The sequence below is a fragment of the Rhinolophus sinicus genome, chromosome 15, assembly GCF_057876585.1.
Source record: "Rhinolophus sinicus isolate RSI-liver-muscle chromosome 15, RSI-T2T, whole genome shotgun sequence".
NCBI lineage: Eukaryota > Metazoa > Chordata > Mammalia > Chiroptera > Rhinolophidae > Rhinolophus > Rhinolophus sinicus.
In genome coordinates this window covers 62,954,445-62,976,661 of record NC_142515.1, presented here as the reverse complement: position 1 = coordinate 62,976,661, position 22,217 = coordinate 62,954,445, and the positions used below count along the sequence as shown (strand labels likewise).

Here is a 22,217-nt window from a genome sequence, read left to right as displayed (position 1 = left end):
ATTACAACAGTGAAAGGAAATCTTCTCAATGGTCAGAACTTGAAGCAGTGTACATAGTTTTTCATTTCACTTGGAAGGGGAAACAGCCAAAGATCAAATCTATACCAATAATTCATGACCAATAGCTTAGCTGGGTGGTCAGGGACTTGGCAGGGATATGATTGGAATATTGGTCACGGGGAGGTCTGGGTAAGAAAGTATGTGAGTCGACCTCTCTGGCTGAGCAAAATACATGGATGTATTGTGTCCCATGTGAATGTTTACTGCAGGATGACTTAAACAGAGGAGGATTTTAATAATCAAGTGGATAAATGACTTGTTCTGTGTATACCAGTCAGACTCTTTCCCCAGCCACTCCTGTCATTGCCCAACGTGCTCATGAACAAAGTGGCCTTAGTGTCAGGGCTAACCTGGCTAAAGCCACTGGGGCCCAACCTGCCAGTAGCAGACACTAACACTGAGTCCTGGGTACAGTACCATTCCTCAGGGTGCTCAGTCAGCTACCTGGTGGTAGGTTGATTACATTGGACCAATTCCATCATGAAAGAGACAGAATTTTGTTCTTTCTGGAATAGATGCTTACTCTGGAAATGGATTTGCCTTCCATGTATGGCATGCTTTTGCCAATCTACCATCTGTGGATCTGTAGAATGCCATAATAATCAAACTAGTCTACACAGCATTGCTTCTGATCAAGGAACTCACTTTAGTGCAAATGATTTGCAGCAATAGACACATGCTCATAAAATTCACTGGTATTACTATATTTCTCATCATCCTGAAGCAGCTGCCTTGACAGAATGGTTGAATGACCTTTTGAAGACTCAGTTACAATGCCAGCAAGATGGAAGTACCTCGGAAGGCTGGGGAAATGTTCTCTAGGAGGTTGTATATGCTCCAAATCAGCATCCAGCATATGGTGTTCATTATCCCACAGTCAGGATTCACAGGTCCAGGAACCAAGGACTGGAAATGGGAGCAGCATCACTCATTACCCCTAGTGATCCATTAGCAACAGTTTTGTTTCTTATCCCTGTGACCTTACACTCTTCTGGGCTAGAAGTCTTAGCTCTAAATTGAGGAATCTTTCCACCAGAGTTCCACTGAACTGGAAGTTAAGACTATCTCTAGGCTGCCTTATGGTATTCAGGTTTCTGAATCAACAGGCAAAGTAGGCAGTTACTGTACTGAGTGTGGTGATTGGACCTGATTACCAGGTGGAAATTGGGTGGCTCCTACACAATGGAGGTAAAGAATAGTATGTCTGGAATTCAGGAGATCCTTTAGGTGTCTCTTAGTACCAGCATGCCCTGTGATTAAAGTCAATGAAAACTTGCAACAACCCAGTTCAGGCAAGACTACTAATGGCCCAGACCCTTCAGGAATGAAGGTTTGGGTCACCCTACCAGGCAAAGAACCACAACCAGCCAGGTGCTCGCTGAGAGCAAAAGAAATGTGAAACAGGCTGTTGAAGAAGATAGTTATAAATACCAGCTGTGACCACATGACCATTTGTAGAAATTAGGACTGTTGTTGGTATCAATATTTCTTTGTTAGTTTGTTATGAAGTTACTGTATTAAGCAAATATCTTTCTTTTCTTCCCTTTCTTAGCTCCCTCATCATCTAACATATGATATATTAGTAATAGTTAACTTTACATGACGGAATTTAAGTTTTTGTATCGAGAAGACTGAACAGCACGGGTAGGCATATGACTTAATTATTGTCTTTATCTGGAAATTAAGTATACTTTAAGGAGATGTTATAGGTGCCAGTTGACAGAGTGTACACTGTAATGATTATGTTTATGTGTCAACTTGGCTAGGTTCAGTACCTATTCAATAAAACACTAATCGAAATGTTGCTAAGAAGGTATTTTGTATATGGGGGTTAACATCTACAATTAATTGACATTAAGTAAAGGAAGATATCCTCGATAATGTGGGTGAAATTTAGGTAAGCCATTGGAAGCCTTAAAAGCAAAACAGGTTTTCTTGGCGGAGAAGAAATTCTACCTCAAGATTGCAGTATCAGCTGCTGCCTAAGTTTCTAGCCTACTAGTCTGTCTATGGATTGCAGACTTGCCAACCTGCACAACCATATAAGCCAATTCCTTGATCTCTCTCTCTCTCTCTCTCTCTCTCTCTCTCTCTCTCTCTCTCTCATTCTCTGGAGAACCCCCTCCCCCAATAGTTATATTATGAATTAGTTGAACATTAATCAAATATCATGTGAAGTGGTTCTTTTAATATATAAATCACTAGATGAATGGAGTATAATACTTTAAAACTGAGTTTAAAGACTCAAGACAAAGCCTTATTAAAATTCAACTTTAATAAATTGAATACTAATTTAAATGCATATAGCTTTAATTAGTCTTGTTAGCTTATAACCCCACTACTCCCCTCATTCAGAAACTTATATAGGACTTACTAGCTATGTGACATTTGTGACCTTAAGTCAGTTAAATTCTCAGTTTTCTCATCTGGAAATGGGGATCATTTTTCCCTTGACTACTTTGAAGGATTTTTGTGGGAATCAGAAATGTTTATGAAAACTCTGTAAGCTGTAAAGTGATATTCTCCTTAAAAGCATTATCTTAAAATTGGTGAGGATTCAATCAATCCATTCTGAGTACAGAATACATTATAACTGGCCCTGAGGCCTTAAAAAAAGTATGAAACAGTGCTTTCCAAAGGACAGCAGGACCAAAGAACACAGGTGGAACACCAACTGCATTAATACCACTGAATTATGTTTTTGACATTTTACTTCCATTCTTCAGATTATGTCAAGGAGAAAGTCTGTTCAGAACCATAGTCCTTTCACATTTCTCAAACTAATTGCTCCTTTCACGATGAAAGAGCAGGCCTTGGGCTCAGAGCCATTGGAAGGCAATATTATCAGGAAAGAATGTAATAATTTAAAAAAATTAGTTATAATTACGGTCTATTTATGTCCAACAATACTAAATTTCTATTTATTATAATGATATATAGTTCCTTTTAAAATAAATGCACTTAAATAAAATAACTTGCCTTATTAGCACAGATAATATAGGAATGTGGCAAATATTTGGAAAATGGGGTGTGAAAGATAGAAGATGGGCGAAACACTACTCTACAATGCTCTATTTCCTGCACATTAATATCCATTCTTTTATCTGGAAATTCAGTATTCCACTTTGCCGTACAGAAGAAAGGACATCTACTAGCTGCCTTTTCCCATGAGCTTGTTCTGTCTCTCACAGCCATCTGGTAAGGTGCAAGTATCGCCTCCATTTTATAGATGAGAGAAATGAGATTTTGAAAGTTTTCTTGATCGTGGTTATACCATGTGGGTGCTGCAGCCAGTGTTTAAATTGGGGACTAGGGCTGGGGCTGTGCGAATGTAGTATGATTTAATTTCATTCATTATCCACTTGAGGTCAGGTTCCTAGGAGCTCACTGTGGGAATGTTCTGGAAAGTAATAGCCCTAACAAGTTTAGCTGTTTAAACAGCGTCTACATGAAACTGAAGCTGTCTTTCCCTCCTGGGGAAGGATGCCATTTGCCTTCTGGAAAGTTTTGCTCAGATTTTGGTTTGAGCACAGGCAGATAGTGTTTAATGAATGTCCAAAGGGAGAAGGAATGGAGGGAGACGTACACGACAAAAGTAGGAGAGAAAAAAAGGATTATTCTGAGAGCTTTTATTCCCTGGGAGTCTCACATCCTTTCCTGGTTCCTCCTTGGGGTCTGTCTTTTGGGGACATTGAGATATTTTAGGCATTTTGCTAAGGTTGAAAATGGGATGTTTATAGCACCTCAATCCTGGCAGACAGATGGAAACAATTAACACCATAGCTTAAAAATCTTATAGTTGGAAGCTGCTCAGCAGCCCTGATGCTTAAAATCCCTCTCTGGGTGGTTGGAGCAGAGATGGAAAGAGAGGAAAAGAAGATGTGCTCACATCTTTTTTATATACCGAGCACTCGAATAGAGTCTTCCCAACAGTTCCATGAGTTAGCTGCTATGATTAATCCCATTTTCCAGGTAACAAATCTGAGGCTCAGAGAGATTCTGTATGTGCCCTGTAACCAAGCTCACACAGCCAGGAATTTAGGGAGCTGGGGACTCAACGTCCCAAAGCTCATGTCTTCTTTGAGCCAACAGGTAGAGAGTCTTGAATGAAAAAGAGCCTGTGGAGGGCTGAATAATGCCTACCTCTAACCCCCCAAAAATATCCACACCCTCATCTGTGGAACTGTGAATGTTATTACCTTATATGGCAAAAAAGGACTCTGCAGATATGATTAATTTAAAGGGTTGTGAGGTGGGGAGATTACGCTGGATTATCTATGTGGACCCTAAATGCAATCACCATAGTACTTATGAGGTAGGCAGAGGGAGATTTGACACAGACAGAAGAGGAAAAGCTACAGAGGTGGAGGTTAAAGTGCTGTGGCCACAAACCAAAGATGCTGGCAGCCACCAGAAACTGGAAGAGACGAGTAACTAGAGAATCTGAATGGATTAAGGCCCTGCCCACACCCTGATTTCAGTCCAATGACTGATTTTTCTGAGATGATAAATTTCTATTGGTTTAAGCCACCAAGTTTGTGGTTTTTGTTAGAGCAGCCACAGGAAACTAACACAAGGTCTGAGATTGAATCCTGAGGGCCAATATTTCAGGGACAGTGAGAGGGAGGGAAATACTGAGAAAGTTAGGGGGACTCATGAGTCTGAAGTAACAAAGAGTGTTTCAAGGAGAGTAATTGGCCCCTGGCCTGTCCTCAACGAGACGGGAGGCATTATGCATTGTCCCTGCTGTATAGGTCTCTGCTTCCCTCGTGTCCACATTTATGTCTTCTTTTCCTGGGCAGTGGCACCTTGAACCCCTGAGCTAAGAAAGGCCTTGAAAGCGCCAGATACCCTGGTCCAAGCTCTGTCCAATGCAGGGTGTCTCCTAGGGTGTTCCAGAGGGCTGTAAATCACGCTAACCCTCCGGTGTGTAAGGCCAGAAATTGCCTTGGAGGAGGGAAATGGCGGGCAGGTGAATCGGGCAGGATACTGGAATGTGACTAAAATCTCACAGTTCAAAAGCCATTACACAGTCAATAGATGATTAGGGAGAGTAGAGATCGTCACTTCTTCAGAAGCCAGCGCTTTACAAACACTGTATAAACATAGTGTATCCTCAGGTAGGTGGCCCAGTCCACCAGCTGGTGTTTGGTGACTGTCACTTAGCAGCTGTCCAGGGGACTTGGATGCAGGGCTCTTCCTGAGGAGGGAGGAGGGCAGACATGAGCCTTGTCCTTAATGAAGACCATCTCCACTTCAGGACTGGTGAGGGGTTAAATGAGGTACGTGTGAGACTGCTGGCTCTCAGGCACTATTGCTTCCTCTCTGCTCTGGTCAATATGCAACAGCATGACTGTGTCGCGAAGGCTTCTGCCTAGCTTTGCACGGTCTGGGTTGCATTTCTTCTGCAAGCTAGCAGCCAGGCCACGTTTCCTGCTACTCCTAGGCAAAACTGAAATCCCTTTCCTTGGCCTGAGAGGCGTGGCAGAAGGGCCCCTGCTCAGCTCTGCACTCCCCCTCACACCTCTGTGCTCTCTTGCTCACCTCCCTCACCACACCCCTGCCCAGCTTCTCTCTGTTCTTAGAATCTGCCAAGCCCTGAGGTTTTGTGCCTGTTGTTCCCTCCGCCTCAAAAGGTTTTCCCACAACGGGTGCCTTCTCAACCTTCAAGTCTCGGCTCAAATGTCACCTTCCTGAGACACCATCCCTGACCAACCCCAGCTCAAATGTGTATTTTAGCGACATCACCTTGTCCTAGCCCTTCCTAGTCCATCTCTCTGCAGAATTATTTTGTTATCTGTTAACCTGTTCATTGTTTGTCCCCTTCTGCTGATCCCCACTAGAATGTAAGTAGGATGTTATATTGTTTACCATTCTATTTGTAGCACAGAGCTTAAAATATACTTGATAAGTATTTGTTAAATGAGGCATGGCTGAGGCAAGGGTGTGGGGAAAACCTCACAGAGGAAGCTCAGGCCACTGCTACCGTAGCCCACATGAGAGGGTGGCCCAAGCAGAAGCACTAAAGAGCAAGGGCATAGGCAGAACTTCTAGGCTGGGCCAGACTGGAGTGGAGTGGCTGCTGGAAGGAGGAGGCCAACAGCGACAGTCCATGGAAGACTGGATGCACCGCAACTTGGGAACTTATGAAAGGGAGACTGAGGAAGATCCTGAATGGGCAATAGGGTCTCTGGTGGAAAAGGAGACTTTTAGGCTACTCGATGACCATGGAAGCCTTCAGAGAATGGAGTCAATACAGAGGACTCAGCCCATGGAGGTGAGACCCAGGAAGGTGCACGAGAGATTCACCCAAAAGCTGTGCCCATTGACCGGACACTTTCCCTGAGCATCTTCACTGGTAGGAGGACTGGATTTATCTGTGCGGTGGGATCCCTCCACCGTTTAGATGGTTAATGATCTCCTTTTTAGTGCATGGTACAGCAGTACCTCACCCACCAGATTGTTTAGAAAAACTTGGAGAAAAGCCCAGAGGCATCACAGTGTGCTGGTGAAAGGCGGATGATGACTATTTCATAGCTTGAGGTTAATATGCATAAAGCACTCCGAACGGTGACTGGCATACAGTTAGTACTGTGAACTGTTTATTTGCATTTTCATTGGAAGTATCAGCTGGCTCTTAAATGGAATTTGCAATAGTACACAGAGTTAATGTGAATGTGAGTCTAGGTTGCTTCATGAGGGCTGGTGGGTTGGAGAGGAGTCCCTGAAGTGTCCCCAAATAGGTTATTCCCGATTTGAGTGAAGGGTTGTGGCTAGGACTGCCAGGGAAATTCAGAGTCTGGCCCTGGTTCCCAGGCATTGGTGCTCTCTCAAGGCACCAACAGCATGGTGAGCAGATCATAACATTCAGCTGTGACTCGGGGGGCAATTGGACAGGGAGTTTGTATACAGAAAAGCAGAAGGTGCATATTTTTTTTCTGCAGTAGGATCACATGTGTGCATTGCAGCACGTGTGACAGTTTTTGTTTTGTTTTGTTTAACGGAAAGGATGATAAACAGTTTGCTGACACTTACTTTTGGGTTTAGGGCTGCGTTTAATGTGAAAGCTGTGGCCCTGACACTTCCAACAATGAGAACAGAAACTTCAAGTCTCAAGGAACTCTTAACTCTAACAACCGAGGGGTGCTTGATTGGTGAACTTGATCAGTTATGTGGTTTTCTAGATGTTGAACGCTGTCAACCCTAGATGGGAAGAAGCAATGATTGGGCCTTTTAGCTGGTAAGCATTTGTTGGCAGGGTTTCAGGATAACTCTCTTCAGATGAATTTAACATAACTGATGAAAGTTGTTTGGTTCATATTTCAAGAGAGGAGGTGGAAATGGAGTACATTTTTCTTGAATTTACTTAAAAATATTTTTAGTAGGGCAATGCTTGAAATTGTTTTAAGCTTTTTAATTGTAACATGGATACAGAAAACCATTAAACCATTACAACAAATATGTAGCTTAATGAGTTATTAACCATCATCCAGGCCAAGAAATACAACTTTGCCAACCATTCCAGAAACCTTCAATATACTGTCTCAATCATAATCCCTTTGTTTCCCAAAGGTAACCATTATCCTGACCATTACAGTCATCACTTCCTTTTCTAAAAAATAATTTTATCCCTCAACGTGCATTTCTAGACATTATGTTTAACCTTGCTCATTTAAAAAAAAATTGGTAAGTCTTTTAATTACAGGTTCCCCTCCATCCCTTTATTTATTTTTTTGAAAAATATATTGAGATATAATTCACATACCATAAAATTCACTTTTTAAAAATGTACAATTCATAATTTTTTTGTATGTTCACAAAGTTGCGTAACCATCAGCACTTATTCCAGAATATTGTCATCATCCCCTAAAGAAATCTTGTATCCATTTAGCAGTCCCTCCTCCAAACCCCTGCCAACACTAGCCTACTTTCTGTCTCTATTGATTTGCCTATTCTGGTTATTTCATATGAATGAAATAGTATAATATGTGGTTTTTAGTGACAGGCTTCTTTCACTTAGCATAGTATTTTCAACGTTCATCGGTCTTATATGGTATAGATTGTGGTGATAGCTTTATGGGTATATACTTATCTCCAAATTCATCAAGTATATATGAAATATATACAGCTTTTGCATGTCAGTCATACCTTTTTAATTGCTGGAATAGTATTTCATGGTACCATGGTTTGCTTAGTCATTCACCTATTAAGGAACATTTGGGTTGTTTCCAGTTTGGGGCTATTACAAATAGAACTGCTGTGAACATTCGTATATAGGTTTTTGTGTCAACATAAATTTTTATTTCTTTCTGTCCAAGAGTGCAACTGCTGGGTAGAAGCTAATTGCATGTTTAGCTTTATAAGAAACTGCCAAACTGCTTTACAGTGTAGTTGTACTATTGCACACTCCCATCAGCAATGTGTGAGTAATCAGTTTCTCTGCATCCTCGCCAGCGTTTGGTGTTGTCACAGTTTTTTACTTTAGTCATTCTGATAGGTGTGAAGTGACACCTTATCCTAATTTTAATTTGCATTTCTTTAATGGCCAGTGATGTTGAACATTTTTTTTTAACTTCTTTGTCATTTGCATATTGTCTTCGATGAATACTTGTTCATGTCTTTTGCCCATTTTCTAATTGGATTGTTTGTTTTCTTATTGGTACGTTTCAAGAGTTCTTTTTATTTTATTTTCATTTTTTGCATATCTCAGCTTTTCTTTTTCTTTTTTTATTAGTTTCATGTGTACAAAACATTGCAAACAAAACATTTCACCCCTCACAAAGTGATAACCCCCCAATCTATTGCCCCTCTGATATCGTATATATCTTATTACAATTCCATTGACTCTGTTCCCTATGCTGTACTCCATATCTCATGCCTGTATATATTACATTACAGTTGATATACAATATTACTCAACTTCAGCTTCAGGTGTATAGTGCAGTGGTCAAGCATCTACACCATCCATGAAGTGGTCTCCCTAATAAGACATGTGCCCATCTGACACCCTACAAAATCTTTACATTATTGATTATATTCCCCAAACTGTCTTTCATATCCACTGTGGCAATACTGTAGTTACCAATTTATGCTAATCCTTTCCCCTTCTTCCTCATCCACAACCCCTCCCTTCCAGCAACCATCAGTTTTTCCTCTATATCTCTGAGACTATTTGTTTACTTTGCCCTTTTACTCAGTTCTTTAGATTCCACATATAAGTGAGATCATATGGTATTTGTCTTTCTCTGACTGACTTATTTCACTTAGCATAATGTTCTCTAGGTCCATCCATATTGTTGCAAATGGTAAGATTTCATTCTTCTTTATAGCCAAGTAATACTCCACTGTATAAACGTACCACAGTTTCTTAATTCAGTCATCTACCGATGGGCATTTCAGTTGTTTCCAAGTTTTGACTATTGTCAATAGCGCTTCAATAAACATAAGGGTGCATATATTTTTTCGAATTAGTGTTTTGAATTTCTCTGGATAGATACATAAGAGTGGAATTGCTAGGACGTAAGGTAGTTCCATTTCCAGTTTTTTGAGATACCTCCATACTGATTTCCATAGTGGCTGCACCAATCTGCAATCCCACCAACAGTGCACCAGGGTTCCCTTTTCTCCACAACCTTACCAGTACTTGCTGTTTGTTGATTTACTGATGATAGCCATTCTGACTGAAGTGAGGTGGTATCTCATTGTGGTTTTTATTTGTATTTCTGTAATGATTAGTGAGGTTGAAGATTTTTTTAAGTCTGGTGGCTATGTGAATGTCCTCTTTAGAGAAATGTCTCTTCATGTCCTCTGCCCATTTTTTAATTGGGTTGCTCATTTATTTACTGTTGAGCTGAATCAATGTTTTATAACCTTTGGATATTAACCCCTTATCAGATGTATCATTGACAATTATCTTCTCCCATCCGGTAGGCTGCCTTTTTGTTTATTTGATGGTTTACTTTGCTGTGAAAAAACTTTTAAGTTTGATGTAATCCCATATGTTTCTTTTTTCTTTTCTTTTTTTTTAAATTTTATTATATTAAATTTATTGGGGTGACAATTGTTAATAAAATTACATAGATTTCAGGCGTACAATTCTGTATTACATCATCTATAAATCCCACTGTGTGTTCATCACCCAGAGTCAGTTCTCCTTCCATCACCATATATTCGATCCCCCTTACCCTCATCTCCCACCCCCCACCCCCCACCCCCCTTACCCTCTGGCAACCACCAAACCATTGTCTGTGTCTATGAGTTTCTATTTCTCATTTGTTTGTCTTGTTCTTTTGTTGCTTTTGGTTTATATACCACATATCAATGAAATCACATGGTTCTCTGCTTTTTCTGTCTGACTTATTTCGCTCAGCATTACACTCTCAAGATCCATCCATGTTGTCACAAATGTTCCTATATCATCTTTTCTTACTGCCGAATAGTATTCCATTGTGTATATATACCACAACTTCTTTATCCATTCATCTATCGAAGGACATTTTGGTTATTTCCATGTCTTGGCCACCGTAAACAAAGCTGCAATGAACATTGGAGGACACGTGTCTTTATCTCTAAATGTTTTCAGATTTTTCGGGTAGATACCCAGGAGAGGGATTGCTGGGTCATATGGCAATTCTATTCGTAATTTTTTGAGGAACCTCCACACTGCCTTCCAGAACGGCTGCACCAGTCTGCATTCCCACCAACAGTGTATGAGGGTTCCTTTTTCTCCACAGCCTCTCCAACATTGTTACTATTTGTCTTGTTGATGATAGCCATTCTGACTGGGGTGAGGTGATATCTCATTGTGGTTTTGATTTGCATTTCTCTAATGATTAGTGATGTTGAGCATTTTTTCATATGTCTATTTGCCATTTGTATGTCCTCTTTGGAGAAATGTCTCTTCAAGTCCTCTGCCCATTTATCAATTGGGTTGTTTGTTTTTTTGTTGTTGAGTTGCATGAGTTCCTTGTATATTCTGGATACTAGCCCATTCTCGGAGACACTGTTTGCAAAAATCTTCTCCCATTCAGTTGGTGGCCTCTTTATTTTGTCAATGGTTTCTTTTGCTGTGCAGAAGCTTTTAAGTTTCATATAGTCCCATTCGTTTATTTTAGCTTTTACTTCCATTGCCTTTGGAGTCAAATTCATAAAATGCTCTTTGAACCCAAGGTCCATAAGTTTAGTACCTATGTTTTCTTCTATGCAGTTTATTGTATCAGGTCTTATGCTTAAGTCTTTGATCCATTTTGAATTAACTTTGGTACATGGTGACAAATAGCAGTCCAGTTTCATTCTTTTGCACATGGCTATCCAATTCTCCCAGCACCATGTATTGAAGAGGCTGTCTTTGCTCCATTGTATGTTTTTAGCTTCTTTGTCAAAAATTGTCTGTCCATATTTATGTGGTTTTATTTCTGGGTTTTCAATTCTATTCCATTGGTCTATGTGTCTGTTTTTCTGCCAATACCATGCTGTTTTGATTATTGTAGCCCTGTAGTACAAGCCAAAGTCAGGAAGTGTGATACCTCCAGTATTGTTCTTTTTTCTTAAGATTGCTTTGGCTATTCGGGGTCTTTTGTGGTTCCAAACAAATCTGATGATTTTCTGTTCTATTTCTTTAAAATATGCCATTGGGATTTTGATGGGGATTGCATTGAATCTGTATATTGCTTTGGGGAGTATGGCCATTTTAACTATGTTGATTTTTCCAATCCATGAGCACGGAATGTCTTTCCATTTCTTTGTGTCTTCTTCAATTTCTTTCAAAAATCTCTTATAGTTTTCAGCATATAGGTCTTTCACATCCTTGGTTAAGTTTATTCCTAGGTATTTTATTCTTTTTGCTGCAATTGCAAAAGGAATTGTTTTTTGTATTTCTTTTCTGAGATTTCATTGTTAGTATATAGGAAGGCAATGGACTTTTGTGTGTTGGTTTTGTAGCCAGCAACTTTACAGTATTCGTTGATTGTTTCTGATAGCTTTTTGGTGGAGTCTTTAGGGTTTTCTATATATAGCATCATGTCATCTGCAAAGAGTGATATTTTAACTTCTTCATTCCCAATTTGGATGCCTTCTATTTCTTTCTCTTGCCTGATTGCTCTGGCAAGGACTTCCAACACTATGTTGAAAAGCAGAGGTGATAGGGGACATCCCTGTTGTGTTCCTGAATGTAGAGCAAAGGGCTTCAGTTTTTCTCCATTAATTATGAGATTAGCAGAAGGGCTTGTCATATATGGCCTTTATTATGTTAAGGTATTTTCCTTCTATACCTATTTTATTCAGTGTTTTAATCATAAAAGGATGTTGTATCTTGTCAAATGCTTTTTCTGCATCAATTGATATAATCATATGATTTTTGTCCTTTATTTTGTTTATGTGATGTATCACATTGATGGATTTGCGTATGTTGAACCATCCTTGTGCCTGGGGATGAACCCCACTTGGTCGTGATGAATAATATTTTTAATGCATTGTTGTATTCGATTTGCTAGAATTCTATTTAGGATTTTTGCATTGGTATTCATCAGAGATATTGGTCTGTAGTTTTCTTTTTTTGTGCTGTCCTTACCAGGTTTTGGTATCAGGGTAATGTTGGCCTCATAAAATGTTAGGGAGTACTGTCTCTTCTTCAATTTTTGTGAAGAGTTTGTGCAGGATTGGTATTAGATCCTCTTTGAAGATTTGGTAGAATTCACTAGTGAAGCCATCTGGTCCCGGACTTTTGCTTTTGGGAAGGTTTTCGATGACTGATTCAATTTTGTTACTGGTGATTGGTCTGTTTAGATTTTCCAGTTCTTCATGGTTCAGCCTTGGAAGGCTATATGTTTCTAAGAACTTGTCCATTTCTTCTAGGTTGTTGAATTTGGTGGCATATAGTCCTTCATAGTATTCTTGGATGATCCTTTGTATTTCTGTAGTGTCCGTGATAACTTCCCCTTTTACGTTTCTGATTTTGTTAATCAGTGTCTTCTCTCTTTTTATCTTAGTAAGTCTAGCCAAGGGTTTGTCAATTTTGTTAATCTTTTCAAAGAACCAGTTCTTTGTTACATTAATTTTTTCTATTGTCTTTTTGTTCTCTATTTCATTTAGTTCTGCTCTAATTTTTGTTATTTCCTTTCTTCTGCTGACCTTGGGTTTTACTTGTTCTTCTTTTTCTAGTTCTTTAAGGTGTACTATTTCGTTATTTATTTCTCTGGGTACCATTTGCTTGGAGTGTCAATTTCCATCCTTTCACTTTGAGTCTATGCTTGTCCTTGTAGCTGACATGTGTCTCTTGGAGACAGCATATGGTTGGGTTTAATTTTTTGATCCAGTCTGCTACCCTGTGCCTTTTTATTAGTGAGTTCAGTCCATTTACATTTAGGGTGATTATTGACATGTGAGGATTTCCTGTCATTCTATCTTTGGTTTTCTGGTAAGGCTGTGTCTCCATTGTTTCTTTGCCTTTTTGTTGTTGTCTATTATTTCTGTGTGGTGGTATTCTATGATGTTTCCCTCTGTTTCTTCTTTTATTACAGTATATGTTTCAGTTCTGTATTTTTTTTTTTTTTTTGAGTGGTTACCCTTAAGTTTATGTAAAAGAAAATTTGATATTTAGAGTATTCCATTTTCTTCAGCACGCTTACTTTCTCCATTCCCATATTCCGGTTCAGGCCTTTACTCTCCCCCTTTTTGAGTTTTGGTTGCCACAAATTGTCCCTGTTGATGGTGGTCGAATAGCCTCCTTTAGTATTTCTTGTAGTGCAGGTCGTGTATTAGAAAATTCCCTCAGCTTCTGTATGTCTGGAAAGGTCTTTATTCCTCCTTCATATCTAAAGGATATCTTTGCTGGATATATTATTCTTGGCTCATGATTTTTCTCTTTCAATAGTTTGAATATTTGGTTCCACTCCCTCCTGGCTTGTAGAGTTTCTGCTGAAAAATCTGATGATAATCTAATGGGCTTTCCTTTGTAAGTTACCATCTTCTTTTCCCTGGCTGCCTTGAGGATTCTTTCTTTGTCGTTGATTTTAGACAGCTTCAATACAATGTGCCTTGGAGAAGGCCTGTTGGGATTGAGGTAACTAGGTGTTCTATTTGCTTCTTGGATTCGAGGGTCCAGTTCTGTCCACAAATTTGGGAAGTTCTCATCGACAATTTGTTTGAATATATTCTCTGTTCCCTTCTCTCTTTCTTCTCCTTCTGGTATGCCCATTATTCTTATATTACTCTTTCTGATGGAGTCTGAAAGTTCTTGTAGAGTTCTTTCATTTCTTTTAAGTCTCAAGTCTCTTTTTCTTCCATCTGTGTCATTTCCACGTTTCTATCTTTGATGTCACTGATTCTTTCCTCCATCTGGTCAACTCTACTACCTAAGCTGGTTATTTCATTCTTAATTTCTTCTATTGAGTTCTTAATCTCCAGAAATTCTATTTGGTTCTTTTTTAAAATTTCAATCTCTTTCGTAAAATGCTCATGCTGTTCTTTGATTGAGTTTCTGAGTTCATTTAACTGCCTATCTGTGTTTTCTTGTATCTCGTTGAGTTTTTTCAGAACTGCAATCTTGAATTCTCTGTCATTTAAGTCACATATTTCTGTATTTAAGTGCCTTTTCTGGAGATTTTTCACTTTCTTTCTGAGCTATCTTGTTGCCTTGGTTATTCATGGCGATTACTGGTTTACTATTTCTCTTCCTAGACATCTACAGGAGTGACTTCTGCCACAGGTTGATAGGAAGCGGTCTTTCTTTTGTTTTCCAGTACTTGTTGGTAGAATGTTTTATTATTTCTCCAACTGCAATTTATTTTTCTTCTCCCACACGGTAGTGCTATGTTTTCTCTGCACTATTCCAACTTCTCACACAATGGGGGGATTCCCTGGGAGACGGGCTTTTCCTCTGTTAATAGTTTGTCTAGGTCACAGGGCACAGTGTCCCGGTGGGTATGCGGAGAGCTTTTGATGCTCCAAAGCTCTTCCAGCTCCTGATTCAGAGCCCGTATATTTCAGCAGTTCTGTTTACTCCTGTAGGGATCCGCCCAGATAGGTGGGGCCAGGGGCGGGGTGAGTTGTGAGAGGTGGCCCAGAACAATGGCGGCGACCACCACAACAGCCGGTCCTGCTTCCACAGCTCCCTCCCCGTTGCCGGAACTAGTTGGGCTGTGAATTTGTGTCTGCGGTCCACAGTTCTCAAAACAGCAAATTTTCTGTTGTTTTGATCTGACACTGCTACTGTTTCACTTCTAGCACCGGGCACGTGGGGGCGGGGCAAGCTCTGGGAGGGTAGGGAGGGGGCGGCTAGTCTCAGTGCCAAAGGCTCCATTCTCTGCTCGGCAGTGAGGGCTTAAACCACCGTTTTCAGCCTTTTTCCCTCAGTCTTTTCTCCGAGGTCTCTGCTGTGAGCGTTGGGTTCAGCCATGTTATATGCTGTCCCCTCAGCTCTGTGGAGCCCTGGAGGACCCCTAGCAGTCCGAGTTCTTCCCTCTCCCACAGCTGCGGTAGCTCCAGGAAGCAGCAAGCTCAGAGCACTGAGCTAGGTCTGCGTCCTGCACCCGCGCGGCTCCGTCTCCGCGCACTTCTCCCTTTCCTTCTCCCCCCACTCTCGCGAATCTCCCACCTGTAGGTGATTTCAGTCGGTAGTGGGCCTCTTCGTCTTGTCTGTCTGCTGTGCAGGGAGTCCTTTGTGGAGTTTTTGGTGTTCGATTCTTTGTAAATTCCAGGGAAGCTTTACAGAGGCTCACCTCACGCCGCCATTTTTCTGGACTATTTCCTTTATTTTTTCTTTTACTTCTCTTGCCTGAGGGGATATATCAGTAAAAATATTACTCAGAGTAATGTCTGCAAATTTACTCCCTATATTTTCTTCTAGGAGTTTTATGGTTTCAGGCCTTATATTTAAGTCTTAATCCATTTTGAATTTGTTCTCATATATGGCATAAGGAGGTTGTGGGGACAGAGCCCCAGAAAGTAGTTTACAGGCTCTCGGCCTCACGTGGAAGGGTGCTGGCTCGGGTGGTGAATGGCCGTCGGCTGTGGCTGATTGGCTGTCGGCTGTGGCCGGTTAGCCAATTGGCCGCTGGTATAACTGCTGCAACTATGGAGGGCCGAGGAGAGCGGAAGAGGAGAGCCGGGAGAGAGGAACAGAGGAGAGAGTGGAGGAGAGTCATCGGTCGGTCGGTTGGCGGAAAGGCGGACGGCAGGTCACGCGTCTGGTGGGCCTAGCCTCCAGTGAGACCATGGTGGTATGGCTCCCCTACCTATGGCTCCGTGGGTGTTCCTTTTTGGCCTCACCATATCCTGCGTTCTTGTGTGGGGAGCGGGAGCAGAGACCCCGCAGGCCGCCCCGCCTGAAAGATGGCGCAGCGAGAAGGCCTCCGCGCATGACAAATGGCGCAGCGAGCAGGGTCTCCCGCACGACAGAGGTGGTCCAGTTTCATTTTTTGCATGTGTCAGTCCAGTTTTCCCAGTACCATTTATTAAATTGACTGTCTTTACCCTAATGTAAATTCTTGCTTCCCTTGTCATAGATTAAATGACCATATATGAATGGATTTATTTCTGGGCTCTCTATTTTGTTCCATTGATTTGTCTGTTTTTATGCCAGTACCATGCTGTTTTGATTACTGTAGACTTGTAGTATAATTTGTTGTCAGGTACCATGATACCTCCCACTTTGTTCTTATTTCTCAAGATTGCCATGGCTATTCATGGTCTTTTACGGTTCCATATAAATTTTAGGATTATATGTTCTATTTCTGAGAGAAATGTCATTGGTAGTTTGATAGAAATTGCAATGAATCTATTGCCTTAAGTAGTGTTGACATTTTATATTAATTCTTCCTATCCATGAACATGGTATGTGTTTCCATTTATTTGTATCTTCTTTAAATTCTCTCTCCAGTGTCTTATAATTTTCTGAGTACAGGTCTGGATGCCTTTGTTTCACTTAGTTCCATTTCTAGAGGTTTCTTGTGATCTTTAATTTGGAACATGTTTCTTTGTTTCCTCATTCTGGGTGTCACTCTGTGATTGCTTCGATGTATTAGGCAAATCACCTATGTCTCTCAATCCTTGCTAGGTGGTCTTATGTAGTATGTGTCCTCTATATTCAGATTGCACAGTTTCCCTATTGTCCTGTCCAGTGTGTTTTAGAGGTGTCACTGTTGTAGTTGATCTTCAATTGCTTTTGGCTTTTCTGGGGGTGGGATTGACCCTCAGGCTGATTAGCTGGGAGAATTAGCGCTGCTCACAGTGTATGAGCTGCTGTGCAGAGGTTGACCCCCTCAAATGAGGCTTGGCCCCTGTGGGCTCTTGTGCCTGTGAGAAATTTCCTTTGAGAGTGCCGCTTGTACATTCAACCAGGTATTACTCTGGTCTGTCTCTGGCCTCTGGGTGTATTGGTTCTGGTGTCTCTTGGGCGGGGCTCCCACTCAGGGCTTTTTCAGCCCTGTTACCAGGCTGTGCTACCTGGTAGGTGTCTCAAAGCTGTATGCCATTGGATGCTACCTGTGCTGGACCAGGAGTCATGTGGGGTGGTCTCTGTGAATTGAGGCTGCCACGAAAATTGTTCCTGTGGCAGTTTAGCAAAAGGCCCAGAGTCCCCTAGGCCTGTTGCCACCTTACAGTTACCCGTAATGTCTGACTATTGAAAGAGGCTCTTTAGGAGTGTGTGTCTGGCTATTTGACCCAGTGTTAAGGGTGTCCTCGGCGATGTGGCACTAGCAGGGCAGGGTGGAATTCAAGTGAGTTATGAGATATGATTGGTGGTATTTAAGACATTAATGCAGATCCAGGTCTTATGCCAATATCTGGCTTGTGACCCTTTTGTACAGTCTCCCAAGGGCACTACAGTTAGCCTCCACCTTGCTCTCACAAATTCCCAAGAGCTGCTCCCGAGTGGCTGTGGTGTAGGTTTGGGGTCACTGAATACCATGAAGATGACCCCAGGGCTCTGTGGACTGTCTGCTGTTGTAAATAACCTTTTCCACAGTTTGTGGCAGTCATGTCCCCCTCTCCCCTGTAATGCAGCTGTAGGCGGGCTAGGTGGTTTTACAAGTGGGTAGAGGCTGTAGTCAGTGTTTTTTGCATTTCAGTGTAATCTCAGCTCCTGGACCAGTGTTAGGCCCATGTCCACTTTGCAAAACAAAAACAAAGCAGGGAAAAAACAACACCAAAAAACAAATACACCCTCACAAAAAGTTGATAAACAATGATCAGACAGGAGAAACAAAAATATGTAAGAGACAAAAACACCAGAACAAGGCGGAAAAACAGTAACCAAAGCAATAATAAGACAACAAATCCAGGAAAAAACAAAACAAGAAAACAGATGAAAGAAAAAGAAGAAATAGGAACAGAAGAGATGAAAGAGAAAGAAAAATAAAAGGATAAAAAGAAATAAGGAAAAATGGTAATAATAAAAACAAAAGCGGAGGGCTGGCCCGGTGGCTCAGGCGGTTGGAGCTCCGTGCTCCTTACTCTGAAGGCTGCCGGTTCGAATCCACATAGGACAGTGGGCTCTCAACCACAAGGTTGCCGGTTCAACTCCTCGAGTCCCGCAAGGAATGGTGGGCTCCGTCCCCTGCAACTAAGATTGAACAGGGCACCTTGAGCTGAGCTGCCTCCCAGATGGCTCTGTTGGTTGGAGCGCGGGCTCTCAACCTCAAGGTTGCCAGTTCGATTCCTTGACTCCCACAGGAATGGTGGACAGTGCCCCCTGCAACTAAGATTGAACACGACACCTTAGGCTGAGCTGCCGCTGAGCTCCCGGATGGTTCAGTTGGTTGGAGCGCATCCTCTCAACCACAAGGTTGCCAGTTCTACTCCCACAAGGGATGGTGGGCTGCGCCCCCTGCAACTGGCAACTGGACATGGAGCTGAGCTGCGCCCTCCACAACTAAGACTGAAAGGACAACTTGAAGCTGAACGGCACCCTCCACAACTAAGATTGAAAGGACAACAACTTGACTTGGAAAAAAGGCCTGGAAGTACACACCTGTTCCCCAATAAAGTCCTGTTCCTCTTCCCCAATAAAAATTCTTAAAGGGGGGGGGGGCAAAGAAAAAAGAGAAGAACTAACATAAAAGAAAAAAACCCACCAACAACAAAATAAATAAAAAATAAAAAGCAGAAAAGGAAAAGAAACAAGAAAAAAAGAAAAAAATGGCTCTCCACCCACATTAATCTGAAGGTCGCTCAGCAACAGTCTGTGGGTGACTCTGCACCAGTTATGTTGAGGGGAAGGGCCCAGTACCTCATGCACTGGCTTCCCCCTCAGGCTCACAGTGAGCTGCCCACAATTGGCTGTCCTGGGCTCTGGGGGCGTGCTCGCCACCAAAAATCCCCACAGGTTGCTGCGGGCTGTCCCCTGCTGCAAAAACCCTCTGTGGCCTGTGGAGGTGGGGGCCAGGCACCAGAGGCCCATGGTGTCCCCAGCAATGCAGCTCTAGGTGGGCGGGGCCGGCTCCCAGGGCACCATGGGATGTGGTCAGTGGCCTCCACCAAGTCCCAGCAGCGTTTGCTCCTGCACTGGCAACCAGCCCACACAAACGCTCCACGAATGCCTTGGCCAGATGGAGCCACCTCACAGCGCCCAGCCCAATTCAGGAGAACTCTCAGCCTCTGCCTGCCCCAATCAGCAGCCCTCGGGTCAGGCAGAGCAGCCCGACAGCCATCACCACCCTTGCACCGCAGACCAAGCCGTGCGCAGAGCCGGGACCTAAAGTAGTGTGTGGGCATGCGCATCTCAATCAGCAGCGTCTCCCAGCCGGAGCACTCCTGCCAGTCAGGCCTGTCCCTAGCAATGGATCACAAGCCCTGTGCTGAGCCGGTACCCAAGGCAGCATGCGCACGCACACACGCACAACTGCGTGGATTCCACCAGGCCCCTGCGGTCCTGAACCTGACCATCTGTGGGAGGGCTTAACCCTGGAAAAATGGCGCCGTCCTGTACACCACTCATGTGTAAGCTCCACACAGTGGGAACAATAGTCCCAAACCTGCAGCTCTTGCGCCACAGGCGCTCAGTTCTGTCTTTCCTTGTTGGCTCCTGGGCCTCCACCTGGGGAGTCAACTCCTCCGCCTGGGACCGGGTGAGGGCCCCACGGGAGGATGACTGGGCCTCTAGGTGCCTTCTGGCCCACCAAGTTGAACAAAGAGACTCCTCACTGATTTCTACTGCCAGCTATCATGGAACTCTCCTTCCCAGCAAAGGGACTGTGGGCTGGGGAGCCCGGCATGGGGCTGGAGGGTCCCAACAGAAGAATCCTCTACCACTGAGGTGCCCCTGGCAGGGTTCGCCCTCTCTCTGTGGGCCTGGAGTTAGCCTGCCTCACGTCTCCCTCCCTCCTACCAGTCTCCACGTGGTGGCCTCGTCTTTAAATCCTTAGTTTAGAGGTTCTGTTCAGCTAGTGTTCACATGAATTTCACGGGTGAATGTTGTATAAATTATTTGTAATTTTGGTATGATCCAGGGAGGCAGTTGGCACAGTGCACGTCTTTTCCGCCATCTTAGCTCCTCCTCCTCTCAAGAGTTCTTTATATATTCTATATATCTGTACTTTGTTAGATGTGGTTTTCAAATATTTTCTCCCAGTCTGTAGCTTATCTTTTCATCCTCTTAACAGTGTCTTTCTCAGAGCAAAAGTTTTTATTTTGATGAAGTCTAATTTGTCCATTTTTCGTTTTATAGATTTTGCTTTTGGTGTCAAGTCTAAAGAACAGTTTGCCTAGTCCTAGATCCTGAATATTTTCTCCTAAATACTTATAGTTTTATATTCTATATCTATAATCCATTTTGAATTAACACTTGTATAAAGTGTATTTTCACAATGGATCTAGCACTATTTCTTGAAAAGACTGTCCTTTCTCCATTGAATTACTATATTGAAATGATGATGTCAATTAACTAGCTTGTGAGACTTTAATGTTTTTTTTTCTAGTCGTAGAGTGATTGAAAATAAAAACATTTGATATTTTTGTAATATATTTTATTTTGAGATTCAATGATTTTCTATTTGAGAATCATAATCTTGTCCCTGTGTTTTTTCTTTGAAAAGTAGCTTTTCATTGTGGTTATGGGGAGTTAGAAATATATAGACAGTTTGTAAAAGCATATAGAAATATATAGAAAAATAAACAAAATATATAATACAATATTATATATAATAAAATATAAAATAAAACATGTATAATGTTATATATAGAAAAATAAAACATGGAAAAATGAAAAAAATCATATAGAAAACTATAGAAAGTTAGAAAAAAGCAGAATGGGAATGCCTAGTCCATAAGTTTCAAACAAAGTTTTAAAAAAGAAATAATAGGAAGAAAAAAAGAAAAGAGAGGCAAGGGAGGGCCTGGACTTCAGCTGTGATCATTTTTTGTAGGTTACCTTGGAATGCTTTTCTGTCTGTAAATGGCATCAACAGACCCTTCTTCCCAGACTCCTTAGGATAAGCAACATCTCACACTTAAAAGCTTTCTGCCCAGGTCCTGCAGCAGCGCCTACCTGGTCTCCAGAGAGAGGTGGAAGGGCAAGTCTTTCTCCTGGGAATCTGTCTCTCCTGAGGCCTATGTAGGGAGCTGAGCAGCTGGTGAGTGGAGAGCCTGGATTAGCATGTTGGATGGAGAGATGGGTGTTCTACAATGAGCGGTCCACCCCACCCCCAACACAACACACCCACCCTCCATCTCCATGATCCCTGGCTATAGAAAGATCAGTGACTTAAAGGATTAGAAAAAACCTTCCTGGCGGCTTCCTGCTGCCACCATACCTGGAGATTAATGGGTGGCAGCTTTGTCAGGGGGGACAGACATCTAAATGTCAGCTTTGATTTAAAGGAGCGCTTCTAAGAAGACAGGGAAGAGACATCACCCTTCTTCACCCCCTCCTTCAGCAAAGCAGTCTTGTCCTTTCCTGTGAGTCTGCACCTTTTCGAAACATGGGGCTTACTATTTCTTCTACTGATTCTCACTCTTCAGGCAGGTGTTGGTGATCCTTAGAGACAAGGCTGATGCTGGCACCAAATCCAACTTTGTATGTGGAAGCTGGAGAGGAAAAGACATGAATCATGTATTAGAGGCAAAAAAAAAGTTGTTAACCCACTTTCCCAGACAGATAGGGGAGCAGGCAATGGACACTACCCTGGCATAGGTAGCTCTCTGCAATGGGACATGCCCAA

General features: G+C 42.2%; 1 protein-coding gene across 1 annotated transcript in view; it reads left to right on the top strand.

Annotated features, from left to right (window-relative positions):
• Positions 1 to 22,217, top strand: part of FRMPD2 (FERM and PDZ domain containing 2) — a 160,620-nt gene that overhangs the window by 30,884 nt on the left and 107,519 nt on the right.